This window comes from Grammomys surdaster, unplaced genomic scaffold (genome assembly GCF_004785775.1).
Source record: "Grammomys surdaster isolate TR1022 unplaced genomic scaffold, NIH_TR_1.0 139, whole genome shotgun sequence".
Lineage (NCBI taxonomy): Eukaryota > Metazoa > Chordata > Mammalia > Rodentia > Muridae > Grammomys > Grammomys surdaster.
In genome coordinates this window covers 2,078,280-2,096,736 of record NW_021604597.1, presented here as the reverse complement: position 1 = coordinate 2,096,736, position 18,457 = coordinate 2,078,280, and positions in this window count along the sequence as shown.

Here is an 18,457-nt window from a genome sequence, read left to right as displayed (position 1 = left end):
TGCCACCAAGTAATTTCACTAAAAATGAGCTCAGAACTGAAATATAAAATGGCCATTAAAATTTTTTTATTACAGTACATGCCTAATGGGTATTTTCATATAAGATCCCTTTGAAGATTTGTTCTTTTTTTTTTTCCATCAAATGGTTGGAAGTGTGTGATGGATTTTGTAAAACTTCACTTTAGAATTATGTTGCTTTTTAAGTGCAAAAAAATAAAAAGAAAAGAAAATGAGGTGTTCATTTTAACTCTTCTCATCCAAAAAGAACATCAAATTCAAGCTTGGAGAAAAGCAACTGTGGCCACTTCCTCCATTTCCTCAGCATAATTGTGTCTTTTTTTTTTTTTAAGAAATCAGTTTTGTTATTAACCTTCAAGAAACAGGAGTGACAATGAGAACGGAAATGGCACCTGAGCCTCACAAAGACAGGAATCTGTCAGGAGCCACGAATTGAAGCTGTGTGATTTTCAAAAAAAAAAAAAATCAATTTATTTGCATCCCATTTTATGGGACACCAAGAAGAGAGGGTGTCATGGTTCCATTATCCTTTCCCTCATGCATATTGCATCACGAATTAATATAGTAATGCAAAGCCCAACGTTCCTTAAGGCAGTGCTCAGAGTAAGCCAGCAGAAGATACACACCTTTTACCATCCAAAACTCCTCACCATTGTGTTATCTCACTTGCTGGCCATAACCTAATGACGTCAAGGCCTTTGAATCCAGAAACTGAAGCAGCAGAACAAGCCTCCACGATGTACAGAACACTCAGAGCTAACCAACTGCCAAGTAAATGGCCAGCCAATGAAAGTCTGCTATGATGATGTAATGCCTTTTCTCCCTGGAGTGTCCTTGGCCAGACAGAAACAAAGATATTCTTCTCCAGGAATTTGTGAGTTCTTTCTGCTTAAGCAAACTCTAACAGCTTACAGCCATCTCAGAGCTCTCAATGGGTAAGGTCGATACTGAAAAAACAGAATTTGAGCATGGCCCCAGGATGGAACCCAAAGCAACAGGCAAACTATGGCTACATACATACAGCCCATCTGTCTTAGTTAGGGTTTCCATTGTTATGAAGAGATACCATGACCAAAGCAACTCTTATAAGGACAACATTTAATTGGAGTTGGCTTACAGGTTGATAGGTTCAGTCCATTATCATCATGGTAGGAAGCATGGCAGCATCCAGGCAGGCACAGCACTGGAGTTGCTGAGAGTTCTACATCTTGTTCTGAAGGCAAGCAGGAGAAGACTGGTCCTCAGGCAGTTAGGAGGCAGGTCTCAAAGCCCACTCTCACAGTGACACATTTCCTCTAACAAGGCCACACTTCCTAATAGTGATGTTCCCTGGGCCAAACTTACTTAAACCACCACATTCCACTCCCTGGTCCCCATAGGCTTGTTCACACGCCTGAGCTATGGAGGCCATAGCTAGCCATAGAATCATGCAAAATACATTTAATCCAACTTCAAAATTCCCATAGTCGGTAACAGTCTCAACAATGTTAAAAGTCCAAAGTTCAAAGTCTCTTCTGAGATTCATCCAATTATTTAACAGTCTAAAAGCAGATCACATACCTTCAATATCACAGAATGTACATTACCATTGCAAAACATCATAGTGAGAAAATATTGGACCAAAGCAAGACCAAAGGCCAGATGGGCAAACTCCAAGCTCTGCATCTCCATGTCTGATGTCAAAGCAGTCTTCAGATCTCCAGCTACTTTCATTCTGTTGACTGTTGTTGGTAGATCCGGCATTCAGCAGCAACAAACTTCCTCTCTGATGGCTCTACCTTGTATCAAGTGACACAAGTTCAGCCAGTACAGAAGGGTTGTCATCTTTTGGCTTCTGTCATCATTTTGGCTTCAGAGAGGAAGGAGCTTCAGTTGAGGAAATGTCTTCATGAGATCCAGCTGTAAGGCGTTTTTTCAATTAGTGATCACTGGGGGAAGTCCCAGCCCACTGTTGGTAGTACCATCTCTTCTAACTGGTAGTCCTGGGTTCTATTTAAAAAACAAAAACAAAAACAAACAAACAAACAAAAAATCAAGCTAAGCAGGAAATGGGAAGCAAGCCAGCATCCCTCCATGGCCTCCGCATCAGCCCCTGCCTCCAGGTTCCCACCCTATTTGAGTTCCTGTCCTGACTTTCTTTGGTGATGAACAGCAATGTGGAAGTGTAAGCTGAATAAACCCTTTCTTTCCCAACTTACTTTTTTATTGCAGCAATGGAGCGCTAACTAAGACACCTTCCAAAAGTTGCTAAACCTAAGAGGCTTGCTCATGTCATTTGTTTCAGGTATAGATATGTTCTACCTCAAGACTGAGGCATGAAAACAAAGAGTGGGAAAATGTAACTGTCCTGAAAGGAATGGCAGTATTCTGTAGGGTCGCTTGGAGCTCTCCCTTGGGCTACCAGACTATTTTAAAAAGAAGTCTGAGAAATCAGAGCTTTCAGGAAGCTAGCAGAGGGGAAGCTTAACAGTGTGGGTCCACAGTCGGTCTAGACTGTATACATATACCTTTCCAAAGAATGCACTCAGCCGCCCAGAGTCAGATCTGCATCTAGCACATATACCCCCTTCTGTAAACAAAGCAACAGGTTACTCAGACTTACCACTACTTAGTAACCCTTAGTAACTTCCCTAGTGGCCAAAAGCATCTCACAATTTATCCAGGATCTGGGGACGGTGGTTCAGTCTAACCTAGATTGGCGTGGAATGCATGCACAGTCAGGCAAATAGTTTTCTCTGAGTGAACTTCTAAGGAGACTCCCCTATTTGTCATCATATGCACCTGCATGATTGGATATGTATATGATTAAAATCGGATGCATTGTGGGAAAGGCTGTACACAGGGAGCAAAGGCTTATATAATCCAAGCCTGTCAGTCAGAACAAAAAGACTCTTATGCTCCATCCCTAGCAACCACCCCCTCCTAAAGGACCAAGAAAAAGATGGTCTAAGCAGGAAACAGACATGTGTGAGCAAATCTCAGCCTGCTGCTGTCTGCAGTGGAAGAGACCTGCACCTTTGTTGTGCTTCTGAATGAGCCCTTTGCTGCTTTGCTGTTCATGTGCACCTCTTCAACTCTTTGAACAAAACACCAAGAACCTGGAAACACATGGTCCAAGTGAAGACCACTCTTTCTCTCCCCTGCCTGCTTGCTTTCCTATCTATCTTGCTTTGCAATCATGCCGTTCACAAGCTGTCGTTTGGGAAAGGAGCTGTGAGAAGGAAGCCTTGTCTCTACTTCACATGGCCGCAGCAGGAATAGCTTGACAGAGAGCAGAGCAGACCCTCAAGGGGATGGTGCTCCGACACCCACTGTCACCTACTGCCACCCACTGCCACCCACTGTCAGCCAAGATCCAAGTGTAGATGGAGGCCAGAAGCTCAGGCTACATGTAGAGAACTGAGTAGCAGACCTGACCATCTATAGTCTATGTGCAAGGGTGGCCTTTGGTTGGCTTTGTGCATTGAGATCTGGGGAAGGAATCATACAGCCTGGGCTGAAAACCTACTTCCCTCCTGGCCTAGGATCTGGTAAGTACAGGGAAGAAAGCACCCTCACAGTGAGCCCACAGGTCACCATGCACCTCCCAGGTGGACAGCATTTCATGCCTGTTGTTACAAGTGGTTGCTGGAGGGATTCTTTGTATCTTTTTCTCATTTCTCTGACAAAATACCTGACAATAACAACCTGGGGAAGTGTTTGAGGGAGATACAGTCCATGATGGTGGGGAAGTCAGGGCCAGACAGCAGGAGCGTGAAGAGTGCCATGCTGTATCTGCGGTCAGGAAGGGGAAGGGGGTCCATGCTTCACTTGCTCTCTCTTCTCTCAGCCCAAGAACCCAGCTCATGGGAACCACATTCAATGTGAGTCTTCTCTCCGAGTTAAAGCCTTCAGAAAACACTCTCACAGACACACCCAGAGGTTTGTTTTCAAGGTGTGACCATGAAGACTAACCATCATGTGACCCCACTGAGGGAGCCTTAGAAACCTGCGCCTTCATTTTAATCTACCTTCACCCTACCAGGCTCTTCCTTTTGCTGTACTGGATCAGCCATAGTGTCAACTACACAGAGAGCACTGTAAATCTCCAGTGAATCACCATAGGCGTAGTCTCTGCACACTCTCACACAGCATAAAGACTGAAACTCCTCACTCACGGTGGCCAAGTTCCAAAAGCAAGCGTCTCAAGACAGACCCCAGTGATAGCTGTAATGTCATGTCCCACCCAGCCTCCGAAGTCACAGAGAATCCCTTCTGCCAGCTTGTTTTTTAACGAAATCTCAGTTGTTCAATTTTACCACTGAAGACCCAGGAGCTGACGCTGGGGTGAAAACCTGCTAGCCCAGAGAGGCAGAGAAAGCACCCAGCTGACCTTCCTCCTTAACTGATGTCCCACCAGGAATGCCCCTCTCCCACACAGTCTCAAAAAACCTCCTTCAAACTGCATGTCCCTCCCTTCTTCTTCCTGAGCATCTCTCTATCCATCCTCCTGACTCCCTCTTACTCTCTATAACTTTTTCTTAATAATCCTATGTTCACTTCCTGTTAAATGGTTGCTTGCTCCACCCCTTGACCTATGGCTGACTTTATTTAATCCTGTTTACAACAGTCAATCAGAAAGCTCTTGGATTAAAGGTGCACGCTAAGGCTGAGCCACACCACGACTAAAACCAAGTGTTTCCAGTGTATAACACAGTGGGTTATGCTAGGGTATGATCAAATATCCTGCAACAGGATATTTCTGAGACTATGTCTCAGAAAGAAAGAAGGAAAGAAAGAAAGAGAGAGGGGAAGGAAGGAAGGAAGGGAGGAAGGGAGGGAGAGAGGGAGGGAGGGAGGGAGGGAGGGAGAGAGAAAGGAAAAAGGAAAGGAAAAAGGAAAGGAAAGGAAAAGAAATTTCCATTCTTTCACACATTCCTTCCCCTGCTCTCTCCTGAAACAGAGCCTAGATAATAGGCTTGCCTGGTCTAACATAGAACGCAGCCAGTACTCTGGCTGAAGAAGAACATCATACGAGCAGATGTGTCTAACCCATGGCTAGGATAGCTATGAGCGTGGCCCAAAACAAAATCGTTGTTTCCCCGCTAGAGGGGAGTGGAGGAGCTTCCCAATTTGAGATAACTCCAGCAGAAAACCGCAGTTCTTTGCTCCTGGGTCACCCCACTGGAGCTGGGCTTAGAGTTCTGTCCTTGCTGCCATCCAAGCTCTTACTCATATGTATCGTCACCCTTGCCATGGGACCTGCCACGGGCTTGCCTGACCAGTCTCTGGCATACTTGATTGGCATGCACGCCTGTGCTTGACTGCACTTGGAAAGCTGAGTGCACTGCAGGATCTTGGCTCTAAGTTTGTCTCAGATGTCTCTAGACCATGTTCCTCTCCCCACTACTGCTCCAAGCATCAGATTCTGAAACTGACAACTACTGGTTCGCCAGTTCAGTGCAGACAATGCAGGGGTGTGGAGAGAGTTGGCTGGGAAGCTCTTTCCTTACAAACTCATCCTGGTTCTACTAGAATAGTGCAGGTTTCTCCCACATCCTCCAGCTGGCTAGCTGGTTTACCTCCCAGCCCCCACTGCGATGCCACTCACCCAGAGCTCATAGAGCATCCAGCTCTGAGAGCAGCTCAAGAAAGCTAAGCTCAGGGCCACCCTTTGCCTGACTATCACTGTCATTTCCTGTTCCTTCAAAAAACTGACTGCCAGAGACCTTGGAACGAGACAGCAATGCCCATGAGTAATTTCTAAACCTGCACATTAGTTATAGGCTCAGAGGATCAGCCACTGGAGATCCAGTGTCGTATTATGAAGCCTTGAGCACTTGGTTTATTTTTTTTTCTTCAAATATCTGAGTGTCTATTTATGAGCCAGCACCGTGTGAGAACTAGACAGTTGTGAGCAACATTGGCCCCATCCACAGAAGTCTTACAAAAGAAGGAAAAACGGGATGATCAAATTAATCAGGCCTGGTGTCCTGGTAGTATGTGCAGCTTTTATGTCCTTAGGTATTGGTTTAAAAATAATTTGAAGCCTGTGAGATGGCTCAGAGGGGAGGGTCACCTTTCTTCAAGCCTGATGCCCCATGTTTGTTCTCTGGGACTCAGAACTGACTCCCCAAAAGTTGTCCTCTGACCGCCACATGTCTCATAGCAATCTCTTTTCCCCTTTCTCCCTCTCTCCCCGTCTCTCCCCCTCTCCCTCTCCCTCTACCCCATCTCTCTTTCTCTCTCTTTTCTCCTCTCTTTTTCTCTCTCTCTGTCACACACACACATAAATGTAAAAAAAAACAATAATGTATTTTTAATCACCCAAACAAATAAACACACAAGTAAGGTTCCAAGGTACTGTCTCCACAAAAGCACAAGAGCCACAGGAGTTTTATTGATCTGCTCACTGACGTACCTACAAGAAGCCCTTGCACATATTAGGCACTAAATGAATACTTGTTGAATGAATGCATGAATGAATAAATACCATAAAATTACTTCTGAAAAGTTAGAGATAAATCTTCTAAGGAAGTACTAGTTGAACTGCTGTTAAAAATAAGTTTGATTTTCTTAGTTCAAGCTCTACTGTGTGTATTTATAGCCAAATTGTCAGGAGACTAATTTATACACTAGAAAACATTTATTATTTTGCTGTGAGAGATAAAAACTAATTTAATATTTCCTCGGGGAACATCCCCAAAAATGCCAAATTGAACTATCTTTGGAATTACTGAAGTTCTGTTGAGAGGAGCAGATAGAGCTTAGGGGCAGTCTCTTGGGGAGCCAGGTTATATTAGAAGGTTCAAATGGATGACCCAGGAATGAACAGAACAGTAGATTTAAATAGATTTAAAAGACATTTGTGCAGCTGACACAAAACTCCTTTCATAGTTGGGACAGTCTTATGAGATCAACAGTCTCTCCTTGTTTGAGTTGTACCAAGGAATCACAGAAAGTCATAGATCCTAGATTTCAAACTGTGAACTATAGTTTTAAGAAATCTAGGAAGGAGCCACGCAGTGGTGGTGCACGCCTTTAATCCCAGTACTTGGGAGGCAGAGGCAGACAGATTTCTGAGTTCGAAGCCAGCCTGGTCTACAAAGTGAGTTCCAGGACGGCCAGGGCTATACAGAGAAACCCTGTCTCGAAAAACCAAAACAAGAAAAAAAAAGAAAAAAAAAAAGAAATCTAGGAAGGGCAGGTAAGCTGCCTTAGTAGTTTAAGGCACCTGATACCAGTTCTGAGGGCCTGAGTTCCATCTCTGCTGTACACACACAGTAGAAGAAGGGAACCAATTCCTGCAAGGTGTCCTTTGACCTCTACACCCACACTGAGCGCACGCGCCCGCGCACACACACGCGCACACACATATACTCACGTAAGAAAGGACACAGGCACACACCACCACCAAAATAATAAAATGTAATAAAAAATTTTTTTAAAGAAAGAAACTTGGGCAACCTCAGAACATTACTTTTCTGCCATGAAGTTAATCTTTCTTGACTTTGTTCCCATCACCGTCCTCTCAGTTCCTATCATCCCTTCAACTCAGGAGCCCACAGGGTACAGCTCTGTAGCGTGTTATGGTTTGGGTATAAAATGCTCTTTTAAAAGGTTCATGGGTTCAGTGCTTGATTCCTGAAGTTTGGGAATTGGGACTCACAGGGAGCACTGAGCCAGATTGCCCTTTAGGTAAAAGATTTACTAGAAGAGATATTAATGCCACAGAGAGACAACATGACAGGGTCCCATGTGGCAGTGTTGGGGGAGGGGGGTTCCTTACAGATTCTCAAGGAAGGGCAGGTTTCATGCTGTAAGAGGAACGGTGGCAGCCATCCCTACATAACATATATACCCGGAGGCCCCGCAGCCTCAAAGCCATCTCCTGTAGGAGGACCTAACTGAGGACTGCCTGAGAGACCAAGAATTGCTGATGTAGACAATGCCAGCCAATCAGGAACTGCAGTTTAGAGGAGATGCTTTCTTGGGACCAATGGGGTCCAGGTGGAGGGTATTAAAGAAGCTTGCAGCAGTGTTCACACAAGCTTGCTGTGGCGTTTCTCATCTGATACAGGAGTTTGCACCACCTCACCTCCAACCCCCAAGGACAAGTAGGGTCGGGCAGGGAGTAGTCCAGGGAGGGCACAGACAACACCATGTCACTTCGGTGATGAGTGATCCATGATGCTTGCAGTTTGGCTGTCTCTAATTGCTTGATGGCAGGGGCATGAAGGGAGGTTTTGCATTTGGAGGAAGGAATGTATGATCTGGAGATATGGGGGGAGAGGGAGCCATTTGTCTCCATCATACACAGTGTGGCACAGGTAGCCCCTGACAACTTGAAGTCTATGGGGCCTGTACTCAAAATCCATGCTGACATGGAAAGTGGGGCACAGCTGCACATGCTATGACCTGAACAGCCTTCAGTCTGGGCTCTAACAAGCTGCCAGCCAGTGAGTTCTGAGCAGAGCTTGCAAACACCACGAGAGCAGTAACTTCTACAGTGGACTAGTCTACTGACAGACCTTACATGGGTGACTCCTTGGAGGCGGGGCCTGGGTGGAGGCAGCAGGTCTATGGAGGAATGCCTTTCCCTCCAGGCACTCACACTGATGTACACTGCCTGTGAGCTAAGCCGTTTTGTTTCGCCACATGCTCTTCATGCTATGCTGCCTTGTTATGTGGGGGCCAAGAAGCAACCGACCCATAGTTACGAGATCGTCTTGTGCCCAGCATCTCCATCCCCTGCATCCTTGGGAAAGTGTACACACAGACATGCATTATCACTCTGGCTGCCCTAAGGTGATCATATAAGTCATACGAAGGTTGTGTCCAAGGAGAATGTTGATTCAGGAGTGACCTGGACTCCAGAGGATCCCTCATTTGCTGAACTATGAAGAAAAGAACTATGAAGAAAAGAAGAGAATGTGTTAACGGGTGCTCCAGCAGATCTTAGAAGATAACACCTGGAGTACGTCTGTCTCTTTTCTATTGCTGTGATACACCACCATAAACAGACAACTCACAGAAGAAAAAGATAGTCTGTCAAGGCAGGGAAACATGGCATCAAGATGCAGGCTTGGTGGCTAGACCAGGAAGCTGACGGCTCACATTTTGAATGACAGGCACTAAGAAGGAAAGACAAACTGCTGTGAGGAAAAGTGGGAGGTCTCTTGCACTGTAGAGCCTTTAAAAACCAGATGTTCCTCGCCAGGGATTTCCAGCAGCCATACACCAACAAACTATTTCCTACAATCAACAGCGCTGAGGAACTTTCAGACATTCCAGAGGCCACAAGTACCCTGTGAGATTGAGGAAATAACTATCAAAAGAGCTGTGGGGGGTGAAAGAGAAGCCATGGGTTACCTCATCTCCACACCAGGACCTCGGGGGCAAGGGATGGCCTTCCTCAACTGTTGCTGCTGGCTGTACACTTCCTCCCTCTCTTCTGAGACACAGCTTTCCGTGTAAGCAGAATATGTCTAGAATTAAATCTCTCCTCAAAGAAATATACTTGCATCACCATGTGTTAATTTTCTCCTGTGGCATCGTCATGTTACCTCAGGGCTGCTGCTCTGTGGGATTAAAGGACAAAGGAGAAATGGTGTTCCTTACACTTCACTTTTCTCTGTTGAAATCTTGTCATAATAAACAGACTCTAGTGGAATCAGACCTTTTAGCGCCACCTACAGGAAAACCATGAAGTCTAGCATGGGAATGGCTCCCCAGAGTTGAAATCCGGAACCAAACCAAGCAGTTGGAGCTCTACCTATTTCTTTGCTTCTTTGGGGGAAATTTCTGGTGTTTTCTGAGCACCAAGTGTTTCCATCGTTCCCACAGCATCATTTGCTATGGGATTGTAAGACACCATATGTGTAAAGTATGTCTCTACGGTCATCAAATCATACGGGCTGTACAAGAAGGACAGGCATGTATTGCAGTGTTGAAAACCTACAGGCAAAGAAGTAGCCATGTTCTTGCAGCTGTAAGGTCCCCAGCCACACTGGGGAGACAGCCAAGACAATCTCCATATCTGTGGACAGGAAATGCCAGATCACCCAGATAACTCGGCAGGGGAAAGCTTTGTGACAGGAAACAGCCTCTCCTGGAAGAGTCTCCACAGAGCCTGCTCTGACACCAGGCTGACATCTCTTCTAGCCAACCCTAGGGCCTATCCTAGGAAGAGGGAGAAAATGAGTCCTGAGAGTTGTCTGGATGCTCTTCTCCTGTGTCAAACAGGAATCTGTGAGGAAGCCAGGGCATCAGCTTGACCATGGCAAGAGCTGAACTCAGCATCTCCACGTCCCCAGGCCACGCTGACTCAACTAACAAGTGGGCCTAGAAATCATTAAGCCAGTCTAATTGAAACTAATTCCAAGTTCCTCACAGCCCTAAATTGCACAGAAGAGAACACAGTGCAGTCTTACAGCTGTACACGAAGCAAATCGGGTTATTTATTTGGTTACCAATAAAAAGTGGCAGAGCTAGGACTTGAAGTTCTATCTTCCAATTCCATTTCCTTCCAAATTGCAGAGAAGTGCAATTTGGCCTCATTGAGCACACACGACACAGGAATTCTGTTAAAGGGCTTTATTGCTCTAATCGGCAGAAGCCGAGAGAAAAAGAAGTAGTATCCAGACCAGCATCACCCAACAGCAAGACTTAAAGATGATGGATTATTTGTGTCTAAAACCTTCAATTTCCGTGAATAAAGACAAAAATGCAGGTCATTTAGCAAATAATAAGGAAAATCCTACTTATTAAAGTCTGTGAAATATAACTAGAGATGTGTGTGTGTGTGTGTGTGTGTGTGTGTGTGTGTGTGTGTGTGTGTTAAAAGGAAAAAAAACAAACTCTCAAAATCATTTGTTGGGCTGCTAAGGTGGCTCAGGTGAAGGCATATTCTCCCAAGCCTGGTAACCTGAGTCCGGTTCCCAGCATCCACATGGTTAAAAAGAAAGAACTGACTTCCATAAGCTGTTCTCTGACCTCCATGTGTGCCTCATGGAACAATACAAATAAACAAAGGAACAAGTAAATAAATAACGCTAACTTAAAAATTATTTGTTTAGGAAGAAAATTATTCAACTCAAAAGAAGTTTTAAAATCTAAGGAAAACAGAAAGGCAGTATTAGCACTCTAGTCAGTCCCCTATACCCATGGGTTCTGCATCTATGGCTCTAACTGTGATTGACAAGGTTTGGGGATGCCTTTGTGCTAGCCATATGCTGATTCTTCACCGCCGTTCTCTAAGCATTACAGTAGATAACTGATGTTTTGGATATTTTAAGTAATCCAAGCTGCACAGTAGTGGCACGTACCTTTAATCCCAGCACTTGGGAGGCAGAGGCAGGAGGATCTCTGACTTCTAGGCCAGCCTGGTCTACAGAGTGAGTTCCAGAGCAGCTGGGGGTACACAGAGAAACCTTGTCTCAAACAACAATAATAATCTAGAAAAACTTAAAGTACACAGAAGCATGTTTGTAGGTTGTATGTAAATTCTATGAGCGCCTATGTTAGAGACAAGCATCTGCAGATTTGAGGATCTGGAGGGGGAGGCGCTGACATCCATCCCCAGTGGATACCCAGGGATGCTTGCATAATGGACACTGGAATCTATCCCCTGTAATAAACTTGGATATAAAATCAGCAGAACTGACTGTTGGGAGATAATTTCTGTGGGTTTTGAACCCTCAGCCTGTGTTCTAAATCATCTTTTCTGAAGTGGGCTTGGCCTAATGCTGCTTGTGTTATAATGTTAATTTTTGGTCCCCAAAACTACTTACAGGAGTATCTGCACCGTAGACACTTAGTGACCCTACCCCCAGTTGGCTCTGATTGGTAAATAAAGATGGCATCAGCCAATGGTTAGGCAGGACAGACAGAGGCGGGACTTTAGGATTCCCCGGCTTGGGAGAGAGAACTAAAGGAAGAATCAGAATTGCTTTGAGAAGGGCTTAGGACGGACCAGCCATGTTAGAATTCCAGTAAGTGGTCCTAGTGGCCACTTCCCCAGTTAGGTTTAAGGCAGCAGAAATGAAATATAGATTTTAAAGATGTTAACTCCAGAATACTGGAAGGGAGTGTTTGCTAGCCATGGGAAGAATCAGAAGTGTCCAACCGTTAAACTAGTCAATACGCACTAAAATTAACTGGTGTGCGCACCTGTGTGTGTGTGTATGTGTGCGTGCGTGCGTGCGTGCGTGCGTGCGTGTGTGTGTGTGTGTGTGTGTGTGTTTCATTCTCAAATCCAGATAGCTCTTGGGTGGGTGCACGGGCATGCGACCCATCAGGAGCACAGAGTGGGCTAACTACCGCTACATTCTAAGATAAGGAATCTTTCCTAAAGCTAGATGTGATGATGAACGCTTGTAACCCCAGCAGGAGGGAAGCCGAGGCAGGAGTTGAAGCCGGCCTGGGTTACAGAGTGAATTCCAGGCTCAATGAGGCTCTGGCAGAAGAAAGAAAGAGAAGATATGGTAGAACAATGATTAAAAAAAATACACTTAGCCTAATCAAGAAACGAAAAGCACAATACATAAAGCTGAGATTGAGAAAAGGCACTGGCATGTACACATATAGGAAAGCATTCTTTTTTTATTTTTTAATTACATTTAAGTTTTTTAATTTCATATGCATATGTGTGAGTACATGATGTCATGGTCCACTCAATGGAGGTCACGGGGAAACTAGCAGGAGTCATTTCTCTTCCTCTACTGTATGGTCAGGACAGATTAACTGAGATCTTCAGTCTTAGGAGACACCTTTACGCACTGAGCCACCTGTTCAGCCCTGCAAAGTACAATTCTTAAAAAGGAATCATTTGTGGGCTAGAGAGATGGCTCAGTGCAGAAAGACAGCTTGCCACACCAGGCACCAGGACTTGAGTTTATCCCCGGGTATAAAATTAGGATTGGAAGTGCTCTCCTCATCACCGGGAGGCAGAAAAGAGGATTCAAGGGATCTAAGACCAGCCAGTTTAGCCGATTGGTGAGCTCCAGGTCCAAAGAGAGATCCTATCTCAGAGCAGTAGAAGAAGACAGTCATGCTCAACTTATGTGGATTCTTTCAGCACCCAAACTCAGCAAGTGCTCAGCCAATATTCGCCCATTGAACCATCGCCCAGCCCCTCACAATGAACAATTCGTGAGGAAAATGCAAAATATCAAAATTCATTCAAAGAGAAGCAGATGTCTTAAGAAGACCAACCTTATGCAGGAAAGAAATCCCACAACAATAACCTACAAAGGAAGAAGAAATGGAGGGCGAGAGGAAGGGAAGAAACCAGCAGAAATGAACAGAAGAACAGAGCTGAGATCTTAGAACACTCTAGGGTTAAGGCATACCCTTCCAGGGGTACTTACTGAGCCTTGGCTGTCACTCATGAGCAGTGTTTGACTCTGCTAGACTGTAAACACTGTGGTGTGATCAAATTAATTGTCTTTTTCCTCTTGAGAAAGACAAGAAAGAGTTAAAATATAAGGTCGACACCCATTTCTTATGGTTCCTGTGACCTGACCTGCCCGTGGACCCCACTGGCCGATATTGATCCAGGAGGTCAAATGGAGCAGAAAAGACAGACAGGGGGTTCAGAACCCCTGTGAGTACATACAGTAATGACCAGGACCAGCTTCGGAAGAGATCGACTTTACTTGGAGTGATTCAAGGCTTACACAGTTTTGGAGGTAGGAATATCTAGGATGGTCAAAGGTCACTACCTGAAGGCTTATGGAGAGGCATCCTAGGAATCTCAGGTGTTAGCTGAATGGGTCCTAATTGGGAGAAAAGTAGAAGTAGTTGAACTTGTAATGTTGTTGGGTGGTTTTTTTTTGTTGTTGTTTTGGTTTTTGTTTTTTTTTTTTTTTTTTTTTTTTTGGTTTTTTGAGACAGGGTTTCTCTGTGTAGCCCGGGCTGTTCTGGATCTCACTGTGTAGACCAGGCTGGCCTCGAACTCAGAAATCTGCCTGCCTCTGCCTCTCAAGTGCTGGGATTAAAGGTGTGTGCCACCACTGCCAGGCTTGAACCTATAATGTTAACCAAGGCTGACATTCTGCAGGTAGAGGCATGTGGGGATTAAGGTCAGAGAAGGGGAAGCCCTGCTATCAAAGGACATCCTCCATTTTGCTCTGAGCCCAGAAGGGTATCTGGACAATGGTAGACCTTAATTAGCCAGGCAACAGTTCCTAGCCTTTAAATGTTATGATTATGTTGTTGTTGTTATTGTTATTTATTGATAAAATAACACCTCTGTCCTGAATACTGGTCCAGAAACCACTGTCCTGATTTGTCAAGGACACGAAACCATCCTCAAGGAAGCATTGGTGCATGTCAATACATTCCTTTGGTCCTCTCTGCTACCATGAAAGGCAACCCTTTCTCATATACCTGTACCTTTCGCCCATTAAAATAGAACAGTGCTCTATAGATAGGCTGTATCTCACTTGAGAGAGTGCTTGCCCAGTGTGCACAAAGCCCAGGTGTAGTGGTACACATCGTGATCCTAACCCTTGGGAAGTAGCAGTAGGAAACTCAGAAGTTTAGGTCATTGTTGGCTACCTAATGAGTTTGAGACCACACCCAGTCATAACAGACCCTACCTTAAAAATAAAGTAAAATAAAGCAGTGATCCCAGAGTGTAGGTTCGGGACCAGCAGTCAGAGTGTTCACTACAGAATTGGAAATTCTTTTTTCTCAGTTGAGGGCCAAACCCTACAGTTACAAGCTGAATATTTATAGCTCCCATAAAATTAGTGTGTTGAAATCCTACTTTCTAAAGTAATGGCACTCAGAGCTGGGGCCCTTTGGAAGTGACTGTGTCACCATGGGAGTGCCCTGTGGTGGAATTAGTTCTATATCCAAGATCCCAGAAAGGACAAGATCCCTGTGTCACATAGCCAACATGTAAGGTCAGCAACAAGATACTGTCCATAAGCCAGGTGACAGCAACACTTTGGTCTTGGGATCATCAGCCTCCAGAAGAGTGATAAACAGTTATCTGCTGTTTAAGGCACCAGTGTGTGGCACTGTCTTAAGACTCGGATTGATCAATGACACTAGAGTAGGGTCCAGTGATGATGTGGAGGCCATCGGTGTCATCTTTAACCCTCTCTGCCTTATAAGTGGGGGCAGGGTCTCTCACGTGAACTCAGGGCTCACTGGTTTGAACAGGCAAGATGGCCAGCTTACACTCCAAGGATCTCATCTCTGCCTTCTCAGTGCTGCTATTACAGAGGGTCACTACCGCCACTCAGCATTTATGTGGGTACCAGCCCTTACACCGGCACGCAATTACTTTACTCACTGAGCAGTCTTCCCAGCCTGTGTGGAGTTTTGCCCTGTTGTCTTGTTGAGACATAATCTTTGTTGGCCAGGCTGACCTTGAACTTGTGATACTCTTGCCTGTACCTTTTCAGCGCTGGAGTCACAGGCGTGAGCCTCCGAACCAGGTAATCTGTTTTAACAAACCCTCCAGGTGACTCTGACTCATTCTCAACTCTGAGAAGAGCAGTGGACAAGATTCCAGTGATCTCCTTGTCTCCATCAGAGCCCACATCCTGTTGTGGCTTCGATGCGTCTCAGAAGGAAAAAATTCCATCCCTTTGAGCATACACAGAGAGAGAGAGAGGTGGGGGGAGAGAGAGATATAAATAGCATACACTTGCTTACCAGCAGCTGGAGGTCTAGCCCATATAGACTTCCATCAGCAGTTGCTGTGAAATACCAGCCTCTGATAGAACAAACGAATTTGTGTGCTTGGGGGACAGGGTGGATGTGACCTCCTTTTAGGCCTTGATCACTGAAATTAAAAAGCACGTTTGCAGTAGAGTTTTGGGAAAACGAGGGTGATCCACCTCTAGTCCTCCTTAATGAGGGAAGCTAACACGGAACCTGTTCATACCCACAGCCTTCTGCTCCATTGAGGATTTAAAGACGCAGCAAGACCTGGGCTACGGCAGTAAAACTGGAAGGGCCAGAACCCTGACTCCTTTCCTGATCTTATGTACTGAGTCACCACATGACCTCGGAACATTACTGAAGCTTTTAGCAGCTTAAATTCCTGTGTGTGCCACAGACAGGATAACAGTTCTCCTTCCTTACAGACCAGTAGGTGGGCGTCATCACATGAGTGAGAAGACCACGGACAGAGCTGGTCTCTGCCTACTTGCTCTGGACTTGGAAAGATGAGAGAGAGAGAGAGAGAGAGAGAGAGAGAGAGAGAGAGAGAGAGAGAGGCACTGGAAAGACCCACCCTACCTCATGCATATGCATAACCTAGTGGTGAACAGGAACCATCAGGGCCACTTGACTTGTTCTTTTGACTCTGAGGAAGCTGGGGATGAAGAAGGTTGCTTTCATGATTTTTAATTACTCCATGGCTACCTTGGTGAAAATTTTTGAATCCCAAATAAGGGTTCAAAATGCAGAGCAGCTACGGAGAGCCTAGAAGGGCATTGGTGGATCCTGTCCCCTCCTGGGCAATCTCCCTGCCAGCACTGTGCCAGTCCCAGAAGCCACTGGGTTTCCTGAGTAGGAAACCCTTCCTAACATTAGGAGGGTCTTGTCAAGCAGGGTTTCTTCTCTATTCATCCCTTGCTGCATCTGAGTGTTTAGTATGGGTTTGTTTATTGGAGGGAAAAGATTAACTCTTCCCTGTAAGGGCAAGCTTGGCCCACATAAAAGCCAAATATATTTGCCACTTAACAGCTGACTACACTGGCTCAGTGTTAATCCGCAACTCACACAGGGCAAGTCCATGGCTCCAGGCAATGTACAATTCTATTGTTTTTGTTTTCTTTTGAATAATAAACCAGGCTCAGAGAAAGGTAATGACCGGAATCTGTACCTAGTCTAGAACACTCATTGTTGATATACTAAAGTTCTTTTTTTTTTTTTCCTGAGACAAGGTTTCTCTGTATGGCCCTGCTGTCCTGGAACTTACTCTGCAGACCAGGCTGGCCTCGAACACAGAAATCTGCCTGCCTCTGCCTCCCAAGTGCTGGGATTAAAGGTGTGCACCACCACTGCCCGGCTGGTATGTTAAGGTATAAAATGGCAATCACTCCATCTGAGAATCCAGAAGCTTTCAAAACCAGATAATGGATTTGGGATATAAATAGCATTTGGGCATCATCTTTAAAGGATGAAGACCAGATTCACATGCAATTCAGCTTTTTCCCTCTGTTACTAAACTCAACTGCAAACCCCAAAAGAAAATCGGAAAGCTATTGAAGGAAGGGATAGTGCCATTCTGCCCCGCAAATCCCACCCGAGTCCTGCCAGGATTACAGCCTATCTTAGAAAGCTCTAGGGAGAGGGGACGCTCTCAAAGTCTCCTAACACGTCTCTCAAGAAACTTAGTCAAAGGTGGAGATGTAGCTCATTGGTAGAGTGTTTGTCTAGTCTCCTCAAAGACCTGGGTTCAATCTCAGCACCACATAAACCAGGTATGGTGGTTTCCACCAGCATACACACACATACAGAAAAAGAAATCCAATCAAGACATAATACTTGCTTGTTTATGAGAAAGATCTTGGTTTGGATCCAACCATCTTACAAATGATAATCTGGCCAAGTGTGGTATACACAGTTGTACTCTCATCCATGTTGGGGATGGAGGAAGAGTGTAAGGTGGAGGAGATCAAGGTTAGCCTCAGCTATGAAGTGAGTTTGAGTCTAGCCTGGGATACATGAGACCCTGTCACACAAAATAGGGAATAAAATAACAATAACAATAATTAATAATGACAATGGCTGCCATTTATTCCTGGACTTACATGTAGGTTCAATGGTCTCCATCACCCAGTGAAGCAGGTATGATAACCACCTCCATCTCAGAGTGAAAGACATGACCAAGCAAGATTAAGAAATCAGACAGCTTTTAGAAGGGTTTGAGATTTGGCTGTGATCCCTGACCACCTGACCCTAAGGCTGCCAGCACTGGAGAATCAGTTTCTGGAAGAACTGAATAGCCTGAAAAGACAACTGACTCGGTAGTTCAGCTGATGAGGCCAACATTTATGGCTTGCCTTTTAAAAAAAAAAAAATACAGTTGCAGGATGTACACAGTGGTAACCATATATAACCCAGAAAGCTGAGGCAGAGGGATTACCAAAAGTTTGAGGCTCCAGGCCAGCACAATTACACAGAAAGAACTTATCTCAAATAAAACTGAAAAATAAAATAAACTGCAGGTAGATACAAAATGCAAAGGTAAGACTGCTATTAATAACATCTAAAGTGATGTCAAATTAATATCAGTGTGGAATCGGCCGGACTCTGCTTCCCACTGAGAATATACATTAATAGTTAAAGAAATGTGACTTTTTCTCTCTTTTATCCCCCCTTTGGTTGATAAGACTGAGACATAGAGAGACAAATGACTCCCCAGAGGGCATAGGTACTGTGATAGCCCCAGAGCCAGCCGCCTCCTCCAGTAGACTGTGTGTCTTTCAGA